This window comes from Leopardus geoffroyi, chromosome C1 (genome assembly GCF_018350155.1).
Source record: "Leopardus geoffroyi isolate Oge1 chromosome C1, O.geoffroyi_Oge1_pat1.0, whole genome shotgun sequence".
NCBI lineage: Eukaryota > Metazoa > Chordata > Mammalia > Carnivora > Felidae > Leopardus > Leopardus geoffroyi.
In genome coordinates, this window is record NC_059328.1 from 174938356 (window position 1) to 174960723 (window position 22368).

General features: G+C 34.1%; 1 protein-coding gene across 2 annotated transcripts in view; it reads right to left on the bottom strand.

Annotated features, from left to right (window-relative positions):
* CALCRL (calcitonin receptor like receptor) overlaps nt 1-22368 on the bottom strand; it is a 105059-nt gene that overhangs the window by 74358 nt on the left and 8333 nt on the right. Inside the window, exon 2 of one of the 2 annotated variants that reach the window (XM_045480453.1) lies at nt 10671-10738. The exons of the other annotated variant lie outside the window; for it this stretch is intronic. The gene's annotated coding sequence lies outside the window, so the exon portion shown is untranslated. The remainder of the gene's footprint in view (nt 1-10670; nt 10739-22368) is intronic. 2 annotated transcript variants of the gene reach the window in all.

Genomic DNA, 22368 nt, shown 5'->3' on the forward strand with positions numbered 1-22368 from the left:
TCCGATTCTGTGTCTCCCTCTCTCTCTGCCCCTCCCCCGTTCATGCTCTGTCTCTGTCTCAAAAAATAAATAAACGTTAAAAAAAAAAAAATTAAAAAAAAAAAAATTAAAAAAAAAAAAAAAAAAAAAAAGAAGGACCTAATGGTTTCATTAATAATAATAGCCATAATAGTAACAAAAGCTGTTATTTGATGAGAACCAATTATATGCAGTTTTTGTTTATTATTTTGTTTAAATATCATCATTTCACAATATAAACAAGATCAGTTAGGTCCAAAAACCTTTAATTTATAGATGAGGACACTCAGGACCAGGGAAGTGAAATGTCTTGACCACATTAGCACAGCTGCTCAGAGGCAAAGAACAGACTAGAAACATGTCCCCTAACCCAAATTCCTATTTGTTACCCTATGCTGTCTCAGGAAAATCATCCTGGATATGCAAAACCCTGGGAACTGAGCTAACAGCATTTTCAAGATGAAATGTGAGCAACTAATTATATACACAAATGGTCATGTTCTCTTTATTACTGAGATTTCAGTTAAAAATTAGCATTTTTAGAAAATATATATTTCCATATGGGTTTAGGCAGATTTAAAAACCAAATGACTTAAACGAGTTACATTTAATGAACAGAATCTCTGCTTAGTTTTTTGTCCATTCCACCGATGTTTGAAGTCAGCTTGATGCCCTGGTAAGAGTCTGGTTTTACCTTCTGTGAAGAATATATTTTATCACAATCCCTTTTCATTATAAAAACTCACTGCCTAATGAGTTTCTTAAGGCCCTGGTGCTAAATATGTTGCCACATAAAGAGAGAAAAATACAATAAAATGGCCATTGAGAGACCTGGAAAAGACATAGTGGCCACAAAGTCTCTAGGCACATGTGTGTGTTAATTGAGTAGCATTTTCATCATGTCAGGTATGGAGAGCAGTTTCAGAAACTTGACAGGTCAAATTTTTTTCAACAGAGATATCAATCGCGCTACTTATTTGAACAGAGTTTGCATTAAAATTGCATGAGAGATCTTGAGGCAACAACTATCCTCAAGTTTACAGTACAGCAGCACATTATGTGACCCCAGTTAGAAAATAACTTGACAAATTCAATGGCCACTAGAGTGGTTATGAACCCCAAAGTTCAGATTTAACAGAATGTGAATGGAGGCATCGTGAAATGGATTTATCAAATCTAACAATATCCTAGAATAAATATCAGAGAATGCTTAGTGTCATGTTGACAATATAGAGACCATCCAGAAGAAGATGGAGAAAAATTAAGTTTTGTGAAAAATGGAGTGTTGCTTATAGATAACTTCTAAACGGCATGATTAGGTGGTTTGTAGTCATCGTATAGAATAGTCAATATAAGTATATTGAAGAGAAATGGGTCCTTATTTTGGTTGTGACACCAGATTACTATTTTCTTTCTTTTAACCAATCTTTTTATTTGCCTGCTTCTCTGTTTTTCATTTAAAAAATGTAGGGGTTGTATCAAAAAATTGTAAGGATACTTCTGGTCCTATAGAACAATAAAGCTAATATATTAGAGTAGTGAAAATAGGGCATTTTAAAGCTCTATGGCCAGAAATGGCACCAAAGACTTCCAAGTTATAGAAAGAATAGAAATTACAATTCACATTGTGATAGATAGGACTTATCCGAGAAAACATGGATATTCCTTGATTCACTAATAAAATTTTGCAAAGATAAATTTGATCTTCAAAGACAGGAATAGACAATAATAATAAAATGTAATAGAAGAATTTTCTCTGGCTACAGATATATAGACCTTTCCAAACCAGGCATTACAAAATGCAAACCCAAAAGGTAGTCTATGATTTTAATTTAATATATCTTGTGAGGGGTTCCTGGGTGGCTCAGTTGGTTACTTGTATATAATTTTCCACCAGATATTCTAACAAATGTTATGTAGCATCTGAGATGTTATAGAAGAATTCAGTATTATTTCTCCTTTGCAAAGAAAACACAAGACTTAATAGGATAATGTTGAGAAATATTTTTTAAGTGTTTATTTATTTATTTTGAGAGAAAGAAAGAGAAAGAGTGTCCCCTGTTAGTGCGGAGCCTGACATAGGGCTGTATCTCACGACCTGAGCCGAAATCAAGAGTTGGATGTTTAACTGACTGAGCCACCCAGGCGCTTCATGTTGAGGACTATTTTTATGACCTGGCAATAATCATAAATTATAAAGTCTGCTATGATTCAGAAAATTGATGCTTATGATGGGAAAATTAATTCTAAAGTATGTTGTGATTTTATGTGTATATGTGTATTAGTGCTCCCAGTGGTGTGGCAGCCTGTGTCAGGGCACTGTTTTCTGGATCATTTATTGCATGGCCAAAGAGGTTGGGAAAAATGGAGAGTAAATAAGGACTAATAAACTTCTTCTGGAAATAAGTAACTAAGATTAGCACACTCTATAAAGTGGAATCCCCAAATGATTTGAAGTTGGAATTTGTTACCAATTATATAGTAAATGTGAAAAACAACTTTACTCTATTTGTGTGATAATAAAAAAATAATAAATTCAGCACGGCATTTTTTTTTTCTTATCAGGAGGGACTCTCCTGCTGAAAGTCTCATTTAGCAATAGCCAAATTGGTTTTTAAAATGTGGAGCTGACCAATGAGGTAATTTTTTATAATTGGAATTGATAGTTATTGGTTACTTATTTTTCTGTTACTCTTTCAGGTCATGTAGACAAAACATTTGACAGAAATGTTGAATTTTCTTCTGGAGGTTTTGGTGTCATGTAAAACAGTTTAAAACAATAAAAATGGGTCTAAAGGCTGGTTGGAGTTAACTAATTGTCGCCAGGTCTATTTGCCAGGTTTATGAATCACAGCTTTAGTTTCCTTTAAATCCAGAGCCTGTTTCTAACAGTCTGTTTCTCATGGCAGGCAAACTTTAGATTCAGCATATTAAAAGGTACAATGATTTGTGTTGGTTTCCCTTTGTCTTATATCTACAGCAGTTTGAGAGAGCAAAGAACTTTTAGCCACAGCAGGAATTTCCTGTAAAATACAATAAATAACTGTACTTTCCTCATATGCCACATCCTTTTTTAATTCCTAGGTCCTAGGCATTTTCCCACTACTTTAGGTAGAAATTTGCTCACTTTTACAGGAAGCGATACATGTAAATGTTTTTCATTTTTTAAAGATGTATCATTAAATATAACATTAGCAGGACTTATACATTAATGGAACAAGCCACAAAATGTGGAGGACTTGCCCATCTGGCATTTACAAGTATACTGTGACTGATGGAGTAACATAAACAGAAAATGAGATAACCTCGGAAATATATAAATATGGACAGTTTAGGAAGCACTGGCTAAGAGCTAGCTCATTTATAACCTTGATAGGTATAAATGAAGTGGCCTAATCTGATTGATAATTTTACTTTGTCACCTTCAAGCTAGGGTTTGCACATTTCAGGAAGAGGAAAAGATTTTGTCAAAATTGATATATTCCATAAAAAGATAACTAATTTGCTTTGAAAGGAAGTTTAAGAAAGGCCTGGGAGATAGGATGGAAGACAAATGAAACAATAATAAAATAGCTTAGTGAAACAAACAAGGTTTTTGGTTGGCAGGGTATGGAGATGGCTTTCTTTTTTTTAACATGGGGTTTTCCTACATAGGGGAAATCCACACCCCATCCACTATTAGAATTCATCTGAAGTCTGATGGACTCTGGTTGCGATTTGGCCTGAAGGGCCTGATTCTTAATCATAAGTATGGGACTATCCCACTGAACAAGATTCGAATATCATAAAAATTCCTTCAATATGGGACTCTCTGTTCAACTGATTGCTGAGTCAATGCATCTTGGTAAAAGATTATGGAGTTTTCCTGCATCTAATGGCACCCTCTTATGTTTTTTGCAAAAATAATAAAAGTAAGCTATTTGTTAATGATCATAAATTGCAAATATAAATTATTACACAGAGAATTATAAGCCCCAGTTGTAAAGGAACTTTCTTAACCTCCTTATAATTTATTGTCCTTAACAACAAAAGAGAAACCTTTTTGGTATGTTTCAATGCATTGCTTACAGAGCCTTATATTTATTTGCTTACTAACAGCACCAACAGCTCATTTCTGTGTGATCTATAGTATCTAGTCACATTATCCCAGATTCAGTTAATCTTGTTGTAATTAAGCCAGAAAGAGAGAGAGAAAACTGATCATTGAGTGAGCAGGTGACATTTTAAGAACCATGGTGTTTTTCCTTTTCCTTTGACGTGTTTGCATGGCTACTATGCAAACCTCTCCTAATCTTTTCATAGGAACATTTTCAATGAAGTCTTCCCTGCTCAAAATCTTCTATGCAACAAAATATATACCTTTGTGAAATTTCCTGGGGCACCTGGGTGTCTCAGTGTGTTGAAGAACTGACTTGATTTTGGCTCAAGTTCTGATCCCAGGGTCATGAGATCAAGCCCTACATTGGGTGGGGACAGCTGCTTAAGATTCTCTCTCCCTCTCCCTCTGCCCCTCTCCCCCCTCCACACTCTTTCTCTCTAAAATAAAAACTAAAATTCCTGTTCAAATGACTGTCAATGAATGTTTTTAAAAATCCTACTTGATTGCATTACCATTACAATTTTTTTTTTAGAAATAATGACGATGTAGATATTATAGTAACTAACACTTTTTAAAGGTTTACTAAATTCCAAGTACTAAATACCTCTATCTCTACTTGTATCTATAAATTTATATACAGAGAAACCACTAAGTCTGGATACATAAATTATACATAATAAGTTATTTTCTAATTTATAATAGTTAAAAAAGTAATATTTAGGTTTTCAGACTTTATGATCACATTATTAAAAACATGTATAGTAGGTACTATGTTTTTCTTAGGTTTACCTGTGAGGAAACTGAGGTACAAGTAGGTTTATTAATTTTACCAAGTGATTAAAAAGTGGTTGACTCAGGATTTGAACCAGGTAGTTTGGCTCTAGAGTTGATACTCTAGATCAAATCATAGTAAATGTATTATAAATTTTGATACATGATTTTTAAACAAAAAAAGTAAAACTTTATTGTAAATACATCAATTAATGAGATGAAGAGAGGGGGGAGTTCATTTTGAAGGAGGCTTGGCAAAACCAATGTCTGCATTGTGCCTATCCTCATTTGTGGCCTACGGGATTGTTACACTTTGCAGAAATGCTTTGTAGTAAGACTCAGACAGGTGAAAGAATGCATGTGTGTGTAAAGAAGTTAAGACTATAAGAAAGGAGAGGTAAAAATGAAGAACTGGCCTAAAGCTTGGACATTCGGAATTTTGTAATGACAAGAATTAGGATGGGGTTCAAATGAAGGTTAAAGATCTAGAATTGATTTCTGTAAAACAAGCTATTTCTGCCTATCCCTTAGGGGTATCCATACCCCAGTTTGTAGATCACTAGTCTAAAGTGATATGTCTAATATGTAAGACATATTAAATGATGAAATGCAATTCTACCATAAATAAAACTGTATTGTGTTTGAGAACCATTATGCTGGGTACTGTGGTCAGAAAAATGATTAAGACTTAAACTGTAATTTAATGTAGAGCAAACGTGAAAAGGAACAAATGATAAGGAAACAAATTTTTTAAAATTTATAGTATTTATACTGCATATAGCATGATTCCTATACATTTCAACAACTTATTTTTTATCTATTAAATTAAATATTAGTAAGTATGAAAATTATCATAACATATTAAATAATGATTATTCTAGCAATGTCATCAGAAATCCTCTTAGGAAAATAACTGTGTTGTTTTTTTTTAATATATAAAATACATTAAAAATGACACTGGGGTGCCTGGCTGTCTCAGTCAGTGGAGCATGCAACTCTTAATCTCAGGATTGTGAGTTTGAGCCCCATAATGGGTGTAGAGATTCTTTAAAAAATAAATAAAATCTGGGGCGCCTCGGTGGCGCAGTCGGTTAAGCGTCTGACTTCAGCCAGGTCACGATCTCGCGGTCCGTGAGTTCGAGCCCCGCGTCAGGCTCTGGGCTGATGGCTCGGAGCCTGGAGCCTGTTTCCGATTCTGTGTCTCCCTCTCTCTCTGCCCCTCCCCCGTTCATGCTCTGTCTCTCTCTGTCCCAAAAATAAATAAACGTTGAAAAAAAAAATTAAAAAAAAAAATAAATAAATAAAATCTTAATAAATAAATAATAGTAAAAATAACAGTTGGAGTAGAGCAGGCACATGGCTATGAATGTTAGCAGATGCTCAAATAAGAAGAAATCTCCTTTTCACCAATCAGGATTAGAAAATGTAGTATTGATGGGGTGCCTGGGTGGCTCAGTTGGTTGAGCATCCGACTTCGGGTCAGGTCACGATCTCACAGCTCATGAGTTCAAGCCCCGCATCGGGCTGTGTGCTGACAGCTCGGAGCCTGGAGCCTGCCTCAGATTCTGTGTCTCCCTCTCTCTGTACCCCTCCCCCACGCGTGTTCTGTCTCTATCTCTCTCAAAAATAAATAAACATTAAAAAAAAAAAAAAAAAGAAAATGTAGTATTGTACCTCCTGGAAAGGAATCAGGCAAACGAGTGATGAACAGAAGGAATAAAGGCAGAGTGGATCCAAAAAGATGGAGAGAGGCAGGAAGTAGATATGATATTGAGAGGACAAGTGACATTTTAAAAATGGTGATGTCTACCATTTGATTTGAAGTTATTCGAAGTTTTCATTGCTAGCATAGCAACCTCTCCTGAATTTTTCATTATGAAAATCTGCAATGAAGTTTACTACGTTCTAAAGCAATTTATATGAACACAATTTTTTATGGAGATCAAAGGGCTATTTCAGGGACCAATACAAAATAGAACAACTTTAGGCACTAAAAGACAGTCTGGTTAAAAGTGAATTAACAAGGAGTTTTCAGAAAAGCATATTCATAAAGGACACCAAGGCACTTGATCCATAATAACACTGAATTTTGAGATGGGTGTTAGATTCATTCTCAATTTTGCATGTGATAACATAAATGACAAGTATATATATAGCAAAGGTTCCTCATCAGTTGGGCTGAATTCATTTTGTTGAGGGCACCTGAGCTGCTCAGTCATTAAGTGTCTGACTACGGCTCAGGTCACGATCTCACAGTTCATGGGTTCATGCCCCAACTTGGACTCTGCTGACAGCTCAGAGCCTGGAGCCTTTTTCAGATTCTGTGTCTTCCTCTCTCTCTCTCCCTCCCCCACACACACTCTGTCTATGTCTCTCAAAAAAAATAAACATTAAAAAAATTTAATTCATTTTGTTGAATTCGTAATTTTTATTTGAATCATTTTTCTTGGACACATGGCTCCATAATTACATAGCAAGATGAGAACAGGTATTTTGGGGAACATACTGTCTATTAGAAATCACATCTTTTGATTCTTTAAAAAATTACATTTAAAAATATATTTTGTATGTCTTAATACCTATTTTTATAATAGATCCTTAATCATATCTCTTAGAAAAATTATCTATATTTTGTTTATCTATATTTGGCTCTGAGCAACAGGATACTGTGCAATAAAACTTACAAAGGATGGTAAGACAGTCATGGATGGAGTTGATCTATTGAGCATAGTTCCAAAGACTGAAGATATAATTTTTCTGGAGTATTTTAATACAGTTTACAAACATTGAGTTTCAGATTTACCTTAATTTACTTCCTACTGTTCTAATCAAACTGACTCACTACTGATTCTCTGAACTATTTGCTGAAAAATAAGATTTTGTTAATTTTTTTAAATGTTTATTATAATTTTTTCAGTTTTTTTTATTGTTTATTTATTTATTTTTGAGAGAGAGAGAGTGCAAGAGGGGGAGCGGCAGAGAGAGAGGGAGACACAGAATCTGAAGCAGGCTCTGAGCTGTCAGCACAGAGCCCGATGCTGGACTCCAACTCACGGACTGTGAGATCATGACCTGAGCAGGTCAGACACTTAACCGACTGAGCCACCCTGGCACCCTAAACAGACGTTTGTTTTAATAGATGCAAAACTAAAATGTATGAAGATGTTTGTTTCCCAGATAATCTATAAATCAAGGTAATGAATATACAATCAAGGTAATGAATAATTCTGAAGTTTAACTGAACACGTAACAAGACAAATGGACCTTTGAATCCAAAATAATTTTAGTAGAATTTAGTAAATATAACAATGTAGTTAAGTTTCAAATCAGTAATAGAAAAGATTAACTATTTAATACAAAGTGTTGGTACAACTGTCCATCAATTTGGAGGAAAAAATTATATCTGAGATTCAGTGCCAGTTGGTTTAAGATTTCAATGTGAAAGTGGACTATTAAAGTGTTAGAAATTTAAAAGTTAATATTGTTGCTATGTTGGAGGCATAAAGAATTTTTAGGAAGATTATTAAATTTTAATGATAACCGGAAACAGATTCTTCTATTTCCTGAATTCAATCTAGCCAGAGATATTCTCCTTATTTTTTTCTCTTTCCCACCTCTTAACCACCTGTCATATTTCAGAGTATAATCAATGATTATCTAAATAAAGCAGGGCAAAAATATTCAAAGTTAGAAATGAGCTATTACAAATCACTTTATTTGTTATCAATAACTTCAGATAGTATTCTATCTCCAGTTCCTATCTTTAATTCAGAATAATTAGGGTCAGAGGTTCCAGAATCTCAGAGCTGAATGGACCTGAGAAGTTTTATAGTGTAACCTGTTCATTTTACAGATTTGGAAGGTAGGAGTTTAGGAGACTTTTTGCCTCGTATCCCACAGCCATGGTAGATGATCTAAGACCAAGAATTTTCAAAGTCTCACTTCTGTGCTGCTTTCATGAGGTTAAAATTAAATCATATATGAGTCAAACTAATATGATGGCAAACCGCAATTCTGATTCTCTGTTATATTTTTTAATCTCCCCAGAGACCATTATTCAGCCTCTTTCGTGCAGGAATTTAAACACACATTCACCTTGAAGTGTACTTGTTGGAAATAAAATTTTAAAAACTACAAAAGAGGCAATTGCTCACAAAGAATCTTACCAATACTCTGCAAGTCAGAGATCAATCTAATGAACAGAAAACAGTTTATATTTGTACCTTTCATTTTCAAGCCACTTCCAATCTATCTCCTTCACACTATCCAATACATGTTAAAATTTATAAGTTGGAAAGACAGAAAAATATTGTGTAATACTTTTAATTTTCACAAGAAGATGACTAGTACACACAGATGGTAGAGGTCAAGATCAGCTTTTGCCTAGTTAAGTGAATTTTCTTCCATTTTGTGCTCTTTCCTATATATCTTCATAATTGGGGCTTATAAAAATTGATCTGGCTCCACTTCACATAAAAAAGTTCAGGGAGAAAAATCCAGCTGTCAGATATAAGTAGGCATTTTGAGCATTCAAGCCTTGTTTTAAGGAACAGTGAGTCATATAAGATGTAATGTGCAGAGGAAGCTGACACATAAAAGGACAGAAAAACAATGATGAGTTCCCAAAGACATGCTGTGGGAAAAAGAATAATTATAGAGAGTCTATTTTTGGGTCCAGCAGAATTACTTCGGAATTTAAAAATCAGAAGAAGGAGTTATGTCACTTAGCTTTGAATTCAAGATAAAATTATTTAGAAGCCTTTTTCATTAATGTTCTTATAGTTTATCAGGATGAAACATGATTAATTGTTAAATACTTTGCAGTCTAAAAATAAGTTAGGACAGGAAAACCACTTTAATTTTGTCAGGAAGAGGGTTGTGAGGTGCAATAATAATTGCATAATAACAGTTCCATGTTATCTGACATGGAACTATAATGCTAAATATAAATAAGAAGACAAATCCGTCTACACCAGTAATCTTTCTGGAAGCATCAATGCCCCCTGAAACTTGTAATTAATGCCCAGGATTGAAATGGAAACTATTTGACCAGGGAGTTCAAAAAAATAGTCTCTAGAACAACTTAAATTTTTAAAACAGCTTACACCACTCCCCCATTTTCCTGTTCCCTTATTTATAAATGATATCTTCCTATGTTCCAATTACAGGAAAGTTTTACAATCATTTATAGGAATCTAACAGTGACTATGTCAATCACAAAAGAACGAACTTTACAGGCCAAAGTTAGTTCAAATGAGCAACCTAGCTCTATTATTTTATAACGTTAAACATAACTTGTTTTCTATGTACGTATATATAGAAACATATATATATATATATATATATATATATATATAGTTATAATATTAAAAGCTTAGCTGCAGACATTATGTGTGTGTGTATGTGTGTTTTTGTGTGTGATGTTTGTGGCAAATACTACCAGATCATTAATATTACTATATCTGCTGGACCCATTCAAATTAATTTAACATCCCTAGTTCTCTGGTCAAGGAAATAAGAACTTCAGGGCTAAATCCATACCTGATGATCCTGAGGAAATGACTTTATAAGTTTGACAGATGTCCATAAGTCTATCCTTACCAGTATTTTCTTAGACTACCTTTCAAAGTTTTCTTTTATTCAGAAGTTATTTGACATTAAGAATCATTCTGTGAAATATTTCTTACTATTATTAACATGTTCACATTATTCTCAACTCCACTGGAAATCCAACGTGTTACTTTCATTAGGGCCCGAATGTTCTTTGGAGTGTATGCAATACCTGAAGGTAGGGCCATCGAAAGATTTGACAGGTGGCATCACAAGTGGTTGATGTGTCATCGTAGAACCCTGGATGACAAGAGAACATTCCTGTGAATTTGTTAATATTATTAGTGAATAATGGGATTTTAGAGATTTTAACTTAAAGTTACATACTAGTGTGCTTCTTTTGTTAAGATCGTAAACCTTGTATTTCAAATGTTGAATTTTAATGGGAAGTTGGGAGGAGATGTATCAGGCACATTTAGGCTGCCTGGTTGCCACCATGTTAACCAAGAAGTAATCAAGAACTTTGTTCTTGGCACCTTATTTTTTAAGAATGGAGATTCTAAGAGGCACAAACATGGAGGATGGTCCCTGTTGTTCAAGATCGTAGCAGTATGAAGAGGTGGATGCTCTGGAATGTTCAGGAGAAAGGTTGTTCCCAGAAGACAGGATGACTCGATGAATGGTTCTGAGGACGGAATGACATAGCTGTTTCAAAGTATAGAAAGTAGGTCCATGTGATCGAAGTGGAATGAATGAAGGGCAAAGAGTGTCATAGACCTTGTCAAAGAGGGAGGCAGAGGCTAGATCATGACAGTACAACATTTAACTTTCTTTAAACATAGGACATTACCAACAAGTAAGATTCATCCACTGCTAAACAAAGAACGTATATGAATGGAGTTTACATGCATCTTTCCAAACTCAAACTAATGTTGAAGGCAAGATATAGCTATAATCGAGTTTATCCTGCTTTGCATTTGCATGGTATTTAGACTTAATAGAACTTCAAAGATGTCAAATTTGTGTTTGCAAATTATGTACCTCCAATGGTTCATATTGTGATTTGAGGGACTTTGACTGAACTTATGTTTATGGATCATCAATGTGTTGCTACTTTTTAAAATTTTTTTAATTTTTTTTAGTTTAGAGAGAGAGAGAGAGGAAGCACATGAGTGGGGGAGAGGGGCAGAGGCGGGGAGAGGCAGAGAGAGAAAGGGAGAAAGGGAGAGAGAGAAAATCTCAAGCAGGCTCCATGCTCAGCGTGGAGCCCTACATGGGGTTCCAATGCAGGATTCTGGGATCATGACCTGAGCTGAAATCAAGAGTCAGATGCTCAACCAACTGAGCCACCCAGACATCCTTATTTGTTGCTACTTCTAATGATAATCTTTGAATTATTGCCAAGGATTTCTATGAAGTCACAGGGATTTTTACATGAAAAGTCAAAAGTACTAAGAAAGCTATGTTAAAAGCAATCTCTGCAATCAAATCTTTCATGACTCAAAAAACATTTTTGTATTACTTTGTAAATGTTTACATCTTCACATATTTTAATAATGTATTATATATTATTATAAGGTGTGTAGTATATGTTCCAATTAGGATCATGATCTGGTCTGATTAAGGAGATGTGTATTTTTACACTAACAAACATTGCACATTTTTAGAATCTGGATTTTCTACAAGCTATTTTGGAAAAAATAAAAACTCTTGTCAGTCTCAGGCTTTACTGGCATATCTATGGAATTCAGAAGGTTCAAAGTTGAAGTTTACTTTGAGAATTTTCCCAACTTGCTATAAAGTAGCACATGAAATAGAAAGGACTACTGTTTTTTTTTTTTCTGCATGGTTCTAAAAATTTTATTTTTCATTCCAGGTGAAAATGCTATGAAAGAATCTTTTCACCCTTTTGGTGATTTGGGGTGAGTGAAAGAACAAATATGTCAGCAGTCACTTCTGGCTATCAGAAAATTTATTGATGTGGTAATTTTGATTAGTAAATGTGTTGTACTTATTAATAATAAATGTCAGCATAGTCTTACTTCCACTTTCCTCTGCATAATATCCATATCTGTAGTACCAAAGGTTAATTAATATCCAAGAAGAAAAGATACAAAGAGGGCACTTGAGTGGCTCAGTTGGTTGAGTGTCCGACTTCAGCTTAGGTCACGATCTCACAGTTGGGTTCATGGGTTCGAGCCCCACGTCAGGCTCCATGCTGACAGCTCAGAGCCTGGAGCCTGCTTCGGATGTTGTGTCTCCCTCTTTCTGTGCCCCTCCCCAACTCACGCTCTGTCTCTCTCCCTCTATCTCTCGAGAATAAATAAACATAATTTTTTTAAAAAAGGAAGAAAATGAAATCAAAATCAACTAAACCCTGAAAACACAGAAAAGAAATATAGCAAATAAGGCTAATAGATAAACCCTCTTTATATAATGTCATGATGAAACACAACAATTGAGCTAAAAAAATGCAAGCCTAAGTATGTTTAGTAAGAGGAAATTAGAACAGGGGAGAAATACATTGGTTAAATTCAGCTGATGGGCATAAGGGTAATCATCTCCAAAATGAAGGATTACGTGAAAGACAAAAATTCCAATGCCTTCTATAATGTTTTTATGTGTAAAAAATAATTTTACCACAGTAGAAAGAGAGACACTAATTCTTTCAAGATATTGTAGCTCCATAAATTATTTTAACTATTCAAAAGATTATAAAAAGCATACAGCACATGTCATTATACATTTGTCCAAAGTCGTGGAATGTTAAACACCAAGAGTGAACCCTAATGTAAAGTATGGATTTGGGGTGATCATGAAGTGTCGACTGTAGGTTCATCAACTGTAACAAGTATACTATGGTGCAGCATGTTGATAGGGAGGGTGTGCATGAGTGGAGGCAGGGGGTGTGGGTAATCTTTGTTCCTTCCATTAAGTTTTGTTGTGAACCTAAAACTGCTTTTAAAAAAATAAAGTCTACTAAAGAAAAAGTGCACATGCACCTGAATGGAATTACTCATTTTCTTCCTCTATTTTTAAAAGAGATTTTGATATATATTTTGATGGGGGTTTTTGAATAAAGGAAATGGGGAGTTAGATATAATTCTGCACATTATCAGTCTGTGTTCTTGTTCATGGTGAAAAATGTTATTCATATATTCCCAGTTTTAAAAGTTATAAAACACTTTTTCCTTTCCCTGGAGCAGCCAACCCAAAATAGACAGTCCTTCTCTTAAATAATTATAAGCAAAAGTGGCTTAACCATAATTCTGCAACATCAAGTCACTGCTACCCAATTAAAAACAAATGTTTCTGAGAAAAATTTTAATTCTTTTTACATACAAATTTGTTGTGATTCATAATCAGGACAATGCAAATTAAAACCACAATGAGATACTATGTTACTCCCACCAGACTGGCAAACATTTAAAAGCTTGACAGTAATACAAAGTGTTGGAAAGGATGTGGTGCAGTGGAAACTTCGTACACTGTTGATGAGAGTATAAATTGGTACAAGCACTTTGAATTGCTAAATTCCTGAAACCCCACTTGTAAATTATAATCCCTGAAGAAACTCAGACACATGTGTACCAGGAGATTCATAAAAAATACGTTCATTGCTTTATTGTTTACAATAGTAAAATGGTTGGAAGCAATCCAAATGTCTCAGCGGGAGAAAAGGGACATTCACTGTGGTACATTCATACAGTAGAACACTGCAACCGTGAAAAGAAAGAACCACAGCTACATAGATCCATTAATAGGGCTGCATCTCCAAAATGCTGAATGAAAGAAGCAATCTCTGAAGACTATATTCAGAGCAATTCCACTTTCACTTTTCATAAGCATTGCTTAGAAACACATATGTATGTGGTAAAGCCATAAAGTAAAGCAAAGGAATGATTAGTACAAGCTTTGGGTAATGGTTTACTGCTGGGGCTGTAAGTGTGACCTAATGGAGAGGAACATGACGGACAAGCTGGGTTCCAGGTATACAGGAATTTATTGATTTAAACAATATATTTGTGCTATACATAATCAGCTATATGTATAAGATTTTTTTTTAGTTATAAAACATTTTTGTAGAATAGTATGAAGAATATGATTTCTTTCTCTGTAATTATGCATTTTTTGTGGATTTATGTATCAGCATATCAAAATGCAATATATTTGGGATAGGTCAAGGCACTAGCTGGGAGAGCAGCTGTCTCACATAGTACTGATCCAATTTTTAAATTTTTTTAAGTTTATTTTACTTATTTTGTGAGAGAGACAGAGAGAGAGAGAGAGAGAGAGAGAGAGAGAGAGAGAGAATCCCAAGCAGGCTCTACATCATCAGCTCAGTGGCCTATGTAGGGCTCAAACTCACGAATTGTGAGATCATGACCTGAGCCAAATCAAGAGTTGGTCGCTTAAGCTACTGAGCCACCCAGGCACCCCAGTACTAATCCAATTTGAAAGTTTACTTCCTTTTGGCAAGATATTGTTAAGATTAGACCCCCTTGGAATATTTCACAGTTAAATCATAGTCAGTGCACAATTTAAACACATACTTTTACAAATATGATTTAGGCATATGAATTCTATTTGATTTTAGGTTACTTTCCAGATATGGAGGAAAATAAGGAACACCAATGATGAGCATCTCTTGAATTAATGTATATATGTGTGTGCATGTGTATTTATCCCCGAGTCCAATGAAAGAGGAAAGGGTCAGTAAAGTTGTATTTTGGATTATTACCTGGTTCTCAAGACTTTTAAGTTAAGATGGTTCAGACAGGGAAAATATACACCTAAATCACAAAACTAATAATTAGGAAAGCCAAAATTAAAAGAGAAGGTAATATATGTGTCTTGTTATTTATGTGTAATTCATGTGAATTAATGCTTGTTATTTCATTCAGAAAGAGAATTACTTGATTTAAAACATGGGTCATGTTCATGCTTTTATTTTGTTATTATAAATTTGAACTTAATTGTGTTTTTATACCTTAATTCTCATCATATCTGGAGTTCACTAAAGAGAAAACTGTTTTCAGGACACACAGGGATCATGTAAGCATCTCTTCTCTCTATAGGCTGAGCCATCTCAGCCTGATTTGGAAGGTTTAGAATGAGCCAAGGTTATATTTTACCAAACAGTTCTGCTGCTTTAAATGTGGTATGATGGATACAGCCCAACTTCTGGGCTGCCTTTTGAGAAGATGTCCTAGACAGACTAAGACTTGCCAGTAGGTCAGACTCTTATGTACCCTTAAAGTACAGTCATTGTCTTGAGCAGTTGGGTCCAAGCTTTAGAACACAATTATCATCCAGGAGGTGGTGTTTGCTTCTTACAACTTCTCATGAACACTCCTCACCTCTTATCAGAAGGAATAACTTCTAGGATTAACCCTCAATCCAATTTCCCAAACAAAAGGGCAGATAAAGTTTTCTTATCTGAACTGTTAGACCAAGCAGCTGAAAGGCATTTGCATACTAACTTTTTCTCCATGGCCTTGTATCCAAAGTGTCTCCACATCTTAATGTGTGCAGTTCAGTGCTGGATTTTTTATTTCCTAAACTTTCTGGCAAATAAAATGTATCTTAATGGACCAATTTATCTTCTTTTATTGCCTCTCTTTTATCCTCTCTCTTTTCCTACCTTTTTCCCTCCTGGTTTTTAGATCTAATTTATTTTACTTTCAAATCCCATCTCTCACTCCTTTTACTCACTGAGCAATAATTACTAAGTTAATTACATTCTACAGTCATATATATATTTATCCTGTAAATGAAAATTTTTCTGAATCTTCTCTTTTTTTCTGTTCTCCAGATTGGCCCTTCACTTCCTAACTTGTTCTCTTCATTTCTTGTTTCATCAACTTCTGGGTGAATCTCCAAACCCTTCATCTTGCCATTTACCAAAGACATTGTCACCAGACATGTAACAAAATGCAGTGTTCTGGATTTACTCCAAGGTGAGGACAGGTTAGAGGTGAGGTGAGGACAGTTAGAAAGGGGAATTCGTTAAAATAGGACTAATTAGGGAACTGTTAATAACATTTGTTTTGGACAACATCATGAACTACAAAACTGATTTAAGATTCCTTTATGCTTAGGCTCACAATGTATGTCTCTGGTGTTACTATCAATCTCCTGGAATAGAGATACTTAACACAGTCAAGGCGATCTAGCAGATAGAAAAGATTAACAATTACTAAAATATATATGAATATTAAGATATATATTCGAATCCACTATGCAGTGGAGAGCAAATTATGATATTTAGTGAAACTATTTTAAATCGACAGCAACTTTTTACATCAGGCAATTAGTCAAACCTCAAAACAGCCTTTTTCATCTTAAAGGTAGCATTATTAGAAAAGGCTCTCAACAATATGTGGTGTCTGCTGAATCTAGATGAGAAAGAACAAATATTTTGGCCCTGCTTCTTTCTGAATAAGACTACTGGGGGAAAAAAAAGACTACTGGGAATATCTATTTGTCATTGTAAGGACAGATACTAGCTTGAAAATGTATGATGTATGTCTGCTCACGGTAAGAAATTAGTCATTTGCACACTCTGGTTTTTGAAAGTATTTATTTATTTATTAACAATTTATTTTTATTTTGTCTACACCCAACTTGGTCTCAAACTTATAACCCTGAGATCAAGAGCCACATTCTCTACCAACTGGGCCAGCCAGGCTGCCCTGTACTCTAATTTAGTGCAAAGTACTTGAATTTAAAATTCTGTCAGGGCTTTTATTGATATAAAGTTTATTTTTAAGTGCCTTTTCCACCCTTTCATCAAGCTCATCTAGATTAAAAATTGTCACTCTGTTGGTCTGAGCTTTATTTTATTATTATTACTTTGTCTATTTTAAGCTGCATGGGACAAAGAAAATGTGTTGCAGAATATTGGTTTGCTATGCTATCTATAAACATACCAGAAATAAATTGAATGCTGGCTAGTCCTTAAAAAAATACAGTTTCTTTAAGGGCATTGTTATCACTTATATTTTGTAATAAACATTTTATTATAAGTACATTATTTGATAATGACCATATCCAACAGTGTCAGGAAGTTCAAAGAGTTAAAGCATAGGAAAGGATGGTTGAAAGGAGAAGCTATTTGACAATTTACTTTTATGTTTTGAGCAAGACTTCCTTTAAAATGGAGAGTTATTTAATCCAAATAGTCTTGTTGCTTGTGGTTTAAAGTTCAGTCAATGAGTTATTAGATAATATGTTGAAAGACAGTAAGATAACTACAACACATTTTATATACATATTTTCTCTGAATACTATGAGCATAATTTGAGAATCAGTCTTTCTCAAAGGAAAATTATCATTTTGATAGATGATATGAATATCTGGGCTCAGAAGAAAAAACCTAATTATGATATTTCTAGGTGAATGAATGACTAGCCCTCAGTTTTAAAAGAAAATAAAATTTACTATATGAATCTCAACACATGGAGAATCTACATTAGAAAAACAAGTGTTGTTATAATTTGTGAGTCGAGGCAATTCAGAAGATGTATTTTGTGAAAATCCATCATGATGCTCTCAAACAAATCATGTCTTAATTTAATGATAAATATGTATTTCACGTTATAAAATAGTCCTTTGGTTTTACATTTAGAAAATTTCAAAAACTATACAGTGATGAAAGGGCATTGACAGTTGGCATTCTTTTTAGAATTATCTCTAAATATTTGTAAATCAACACTTAAAAGCTTGATAAATTGTGGATTTTCAAGTGCATAACTCATCACTTATCAAACGGGGTATAGTTTTTGTAAATTAAACAGAATTTCTATTTTGCCATATGTATTTTTTTAAAAGATTGATTTGCTTTTCTCTCAATTCCACTGCTGCGTTTTTTTTCTCCTTCTATAGACATTTGAGTGTTATTGTCCAGAAAGGCAATAAGTAATGGAGTAAGACTTTTGTTGGGAGGCAACAGTTGGCAGGTCTGCCAGTTTCAACAAGAAATTCTGCCAAATTCAGCCATTGTTTGGCCATTTGGGGAAATGCTTCAACATTTTGTGCTAAAATACCAAGCAACCTTCTCATTTACCCTAGTTTGAAAGGTCACTCCTTGGAATTCAGTGAAACCTGAACACTAACTACGTTACAGAAAAGCATCTTTACTAATTTATTTCCCTTTACAAAGGCAGTGGAGGAATAAATATTAGGTTGACCTAAGAATAATAAAATGATAATTAGTTTCTGAGTATTTTCTCTTCGGCCATGGGTCATGTTTACAACACCTTCAAAATTTCAGCTCTAGAATCTATTGGATACTGCAGACAAAATCACGTAGAGTCTCTCTCTAGTTTTCTGTGGAGACTGATACAAAGAAACATATTCATTCATTAATCATTTGTTAAGAAATTTTTAAGCACCTACTTTGTATAGGCACTTACCTAGGTGCTTAGGATATAATAGTGGGGGAAAAAAAGCAGGAAGAAGTGCTTGTACCTGTAGAGCTTAGAGATAATGGATAGAAAATGGACAATAACACAGAAAATATGTAAATTGTAGTTGATGATTTGTTGCAATGTGATTGGTGTTCTAGGAAAAAGCTAGGACAAACAAAAATAAATGACAATGAGCAAAAGGGTTATGGTCATGTAGGTGTAGCTGTGTTTAAATAGGTTAGGTTCCAGAAAAAAGTTTGTATCTGAGCAAAGGCTATAGGGAAGTTTGTATCTGGCAAAGGCCAGCAATGGATTTCTGAGAAAAACGCATTCTATGTTCTTTAAAAGAAGCCCACAGATAATTTTTAATCTTGTTTCAGATAATGTGCTTGCATTCCTTTAATTTTATGCCAGTTGATATCAGAATTTACTTCTTTAATAAGAAATAAATTTGCCTGGAGATGAAGAAAGAAGAAATACTAAAGCCTGGAATCCAGGAACTATAGGCCCACCAGTAATAAAGATTAACATTTTCTTATTTATTTATTCATTTTGTTTTTATTCAGGTGCTGTAATGATGAGTATGTGATGAAGAGTAAAGGAGATATAATAAACTTAAAAAGTTACTTAGTTCATTCAAATGAGTACTCTTTCATTAATTGCTATTATAACCTTGTATCAATAATTATGATGCACAACGATCTTTGTTGTTTACTACAAATTTAATTCTAAAGAATTATTCAAGTTGGATTTGATAGGAAAGGCAGAAAATCTCACATATTATATTTACAGGTTGTGTCCCTTCCATGATTATAAAACTATGCAGTTATAACTGGGAGCAAAAACATAGGCCAGAATGGAGAACTATCCTTGAAGTCTACATGATTTTGAGTAATTAGGAGTGGAATGTTGTCTAAATGTAGAAATCTAACTTTTTTTTTTAAAGCAGATGCTATTTCAAGACCTACATTGTGGTTATACTTAATGAAACCCTCTGAGGACACAATGAGCTAGAATCTCCTATTTCTAAGTTCGAAACCCATTAACTAGATTTATTTAGCTTATTCAGGACTGTAGCTTCAGAAGCGCTATGTAACATGAAAAGTTTTGAACATGTAGTCCTTAATGGTAAGGATGATAATAGAAGTGATATAGTTGAGACTTTGTAACCTTAAATATGTAGTCTTTTATGACACTTGAGAATTTAGTGAATAATCAGCTTTCAGAGTTAATCTGAAAAATCACATAATTAGTGGGTTTTTAAAGGGTGTTTGAGTTATACAATGAATCAAACATAAACTCTTTGTTAACTTTGGTGTATTTATTTTGAAGGAAGTAGGCTGGAATCTGGTTCATTAAGTATGGACATGTATTAATTTTATGATCAAAAAGACTCAGTAAGAGTTTTCTAATAATTTCGAACTAATAACATGGAACACAGCACAGGAAATCCTTTTGGAAAATGTATAATTAAGGAAGTTAACTCATGTGAGGAATTCAATTAATAAAAATATTAAACAATATTTAAGAAAATCATTTTATGGACTTTACCCCTGTCAGTTTGTTCTAGACTTTAACGCTTGCTCATATCTCATTTGAAGCCCTTCCTGTTCAAATTAATGAAACCAATCATGCTTCAAAGCTTTATTCTTAAGAATATCTTTCTTTAACCACATACTTTCTCTCTTAAAAGTAAACAATTTCTGATACCCAACCATGATATCTGTAATTGATTTAGATGCAAGGAAATCTTTCTGTTAAAATATGAAAGTTCCAAATTACATTAGAAGCAGTTGAAAATAAGAGATTTCAGAATATCTTAGCCAAAGCACATACAATTGTGAGCTAAGTAGAATCCGTTAGACTGTTTTTTACTTCAGGTTTTTTTTTTTAATGTTTCCTCTGTAATCCAAGGTTTCCCAAATATAATAAATATGTACAGAAAATATCTGATTTATCAAGATTTGTCACTTTACAAAACATTCTAGCTCAGGCATTCAGTCCTGATCTTATGACAAGATGAAAAGTAGAGTGGTGGCCAGCAGTATAGATGAAGAGTTCATAGTTTAATCGGCACTGTTACACAGCACTGAGGTGGAGCTGATGTTGTCCAGAGCAGGGGTCCTGTCTTGCTTACCTTTAACATCTAGCATTGGGCCTGGCACGTTGTGGGTGTTTGCTAAACTGAGGATCATTCTGTTTAACCCTAGCACTCCTTAATAGCAAGAAGTCATATAACTTAAAATACAACTGTTCTCTGACAGTATTAAATTCTGATATGAACGGAAAGTTCCCCAGATAAAATATACTGCAAAGAGAACAGACTTTAATTTTATAAAAGGTTGAGCAATCTTGGAAGGTCTTATGTGAACCATATAGGGGAAAAACATGCTACCGTTGTGGCAGGAGGGGGTGGAATGTAGAAAACTTATATCCTTTTAGTCTCCCTCATTTATAATATAATTGCTTTAAATATTTCTTCTACCTACATTTAGAACCAAATCAAAAAAAAAAAAAAAAAAAAAAAAAAAAAAAAGAACCAAATCAGATTCTACCCCCTTCCAAAAAAACAAACAAACAAAAAGCCCTGAGTAACTGGAGAATTTCTATCTTGCTCATAGTTGGATGACTTAACATTTTTAAGACATTACTAATTTTTGATTCAACTAATAAATTCATTGTAATTCCAACTATCATTCCAGCAGAAAGTTTGAAGAGTTTCCATAATTTGAAAACCTAAATAATTTTTGGGAAAAAAAGAGCAAATATGGATGAATGCCCTTAACTGCTGGCAATGTTTAATTGTATGTGTTAACTTGGCCAGGCTATGGTGGCAGTTGTTGGATCAAAAATTAGCCTTGATGTTTCTGTAAAGTTATTTTGTAGATGTGATTGACATTTACCATCAATTGACTTTAAATAAAGGAGATTATCTAGATAATGTGTATGGGTCACATCCAATTGCTTGAAGGCTAAATAGCAAACATGAGGTTTTCTGAAGAAGAAAGAATTCTTCAAAATCTTTGTTTTTCAAGCAACTCTTGGCTACTGGAGGCTAAAGAGTAACTACTGGGCATTTGGTTTAGAGGAAGGTGAGGGTTAAGCAAGTATAGATGAAGGAACATAGTGGAAGGAAATGCATACAGAATGAAAGATGGGAAATTACCAATTGCAAATTCTACCTACTATGTACAGGCTTATCTCATTTTCTTGTGCTTCATTTTCTTGTGCTTCTCAGATATTGCATTTTTTATAAATTGATGGTTTGTGGTAACATTGCACGTACCAAGCTTATCAGTACCATTTGTCCAACAGCATTTGCTAACTTCCTGTCTCTATGTCACATTTTGGTAATTCAATATTTCAAATGTTTTCATTATTATTATTATATTGTTATGGTGATCTGGGATCAGTGTTCTTTCCTATTACCAATAGTAAGTGTTTTGTGCACCACTGACCATGCCCATACAAAATGATGAACTTAATAAGTGTGTGTATTCTCTCTGCTCCCCCTTCTCT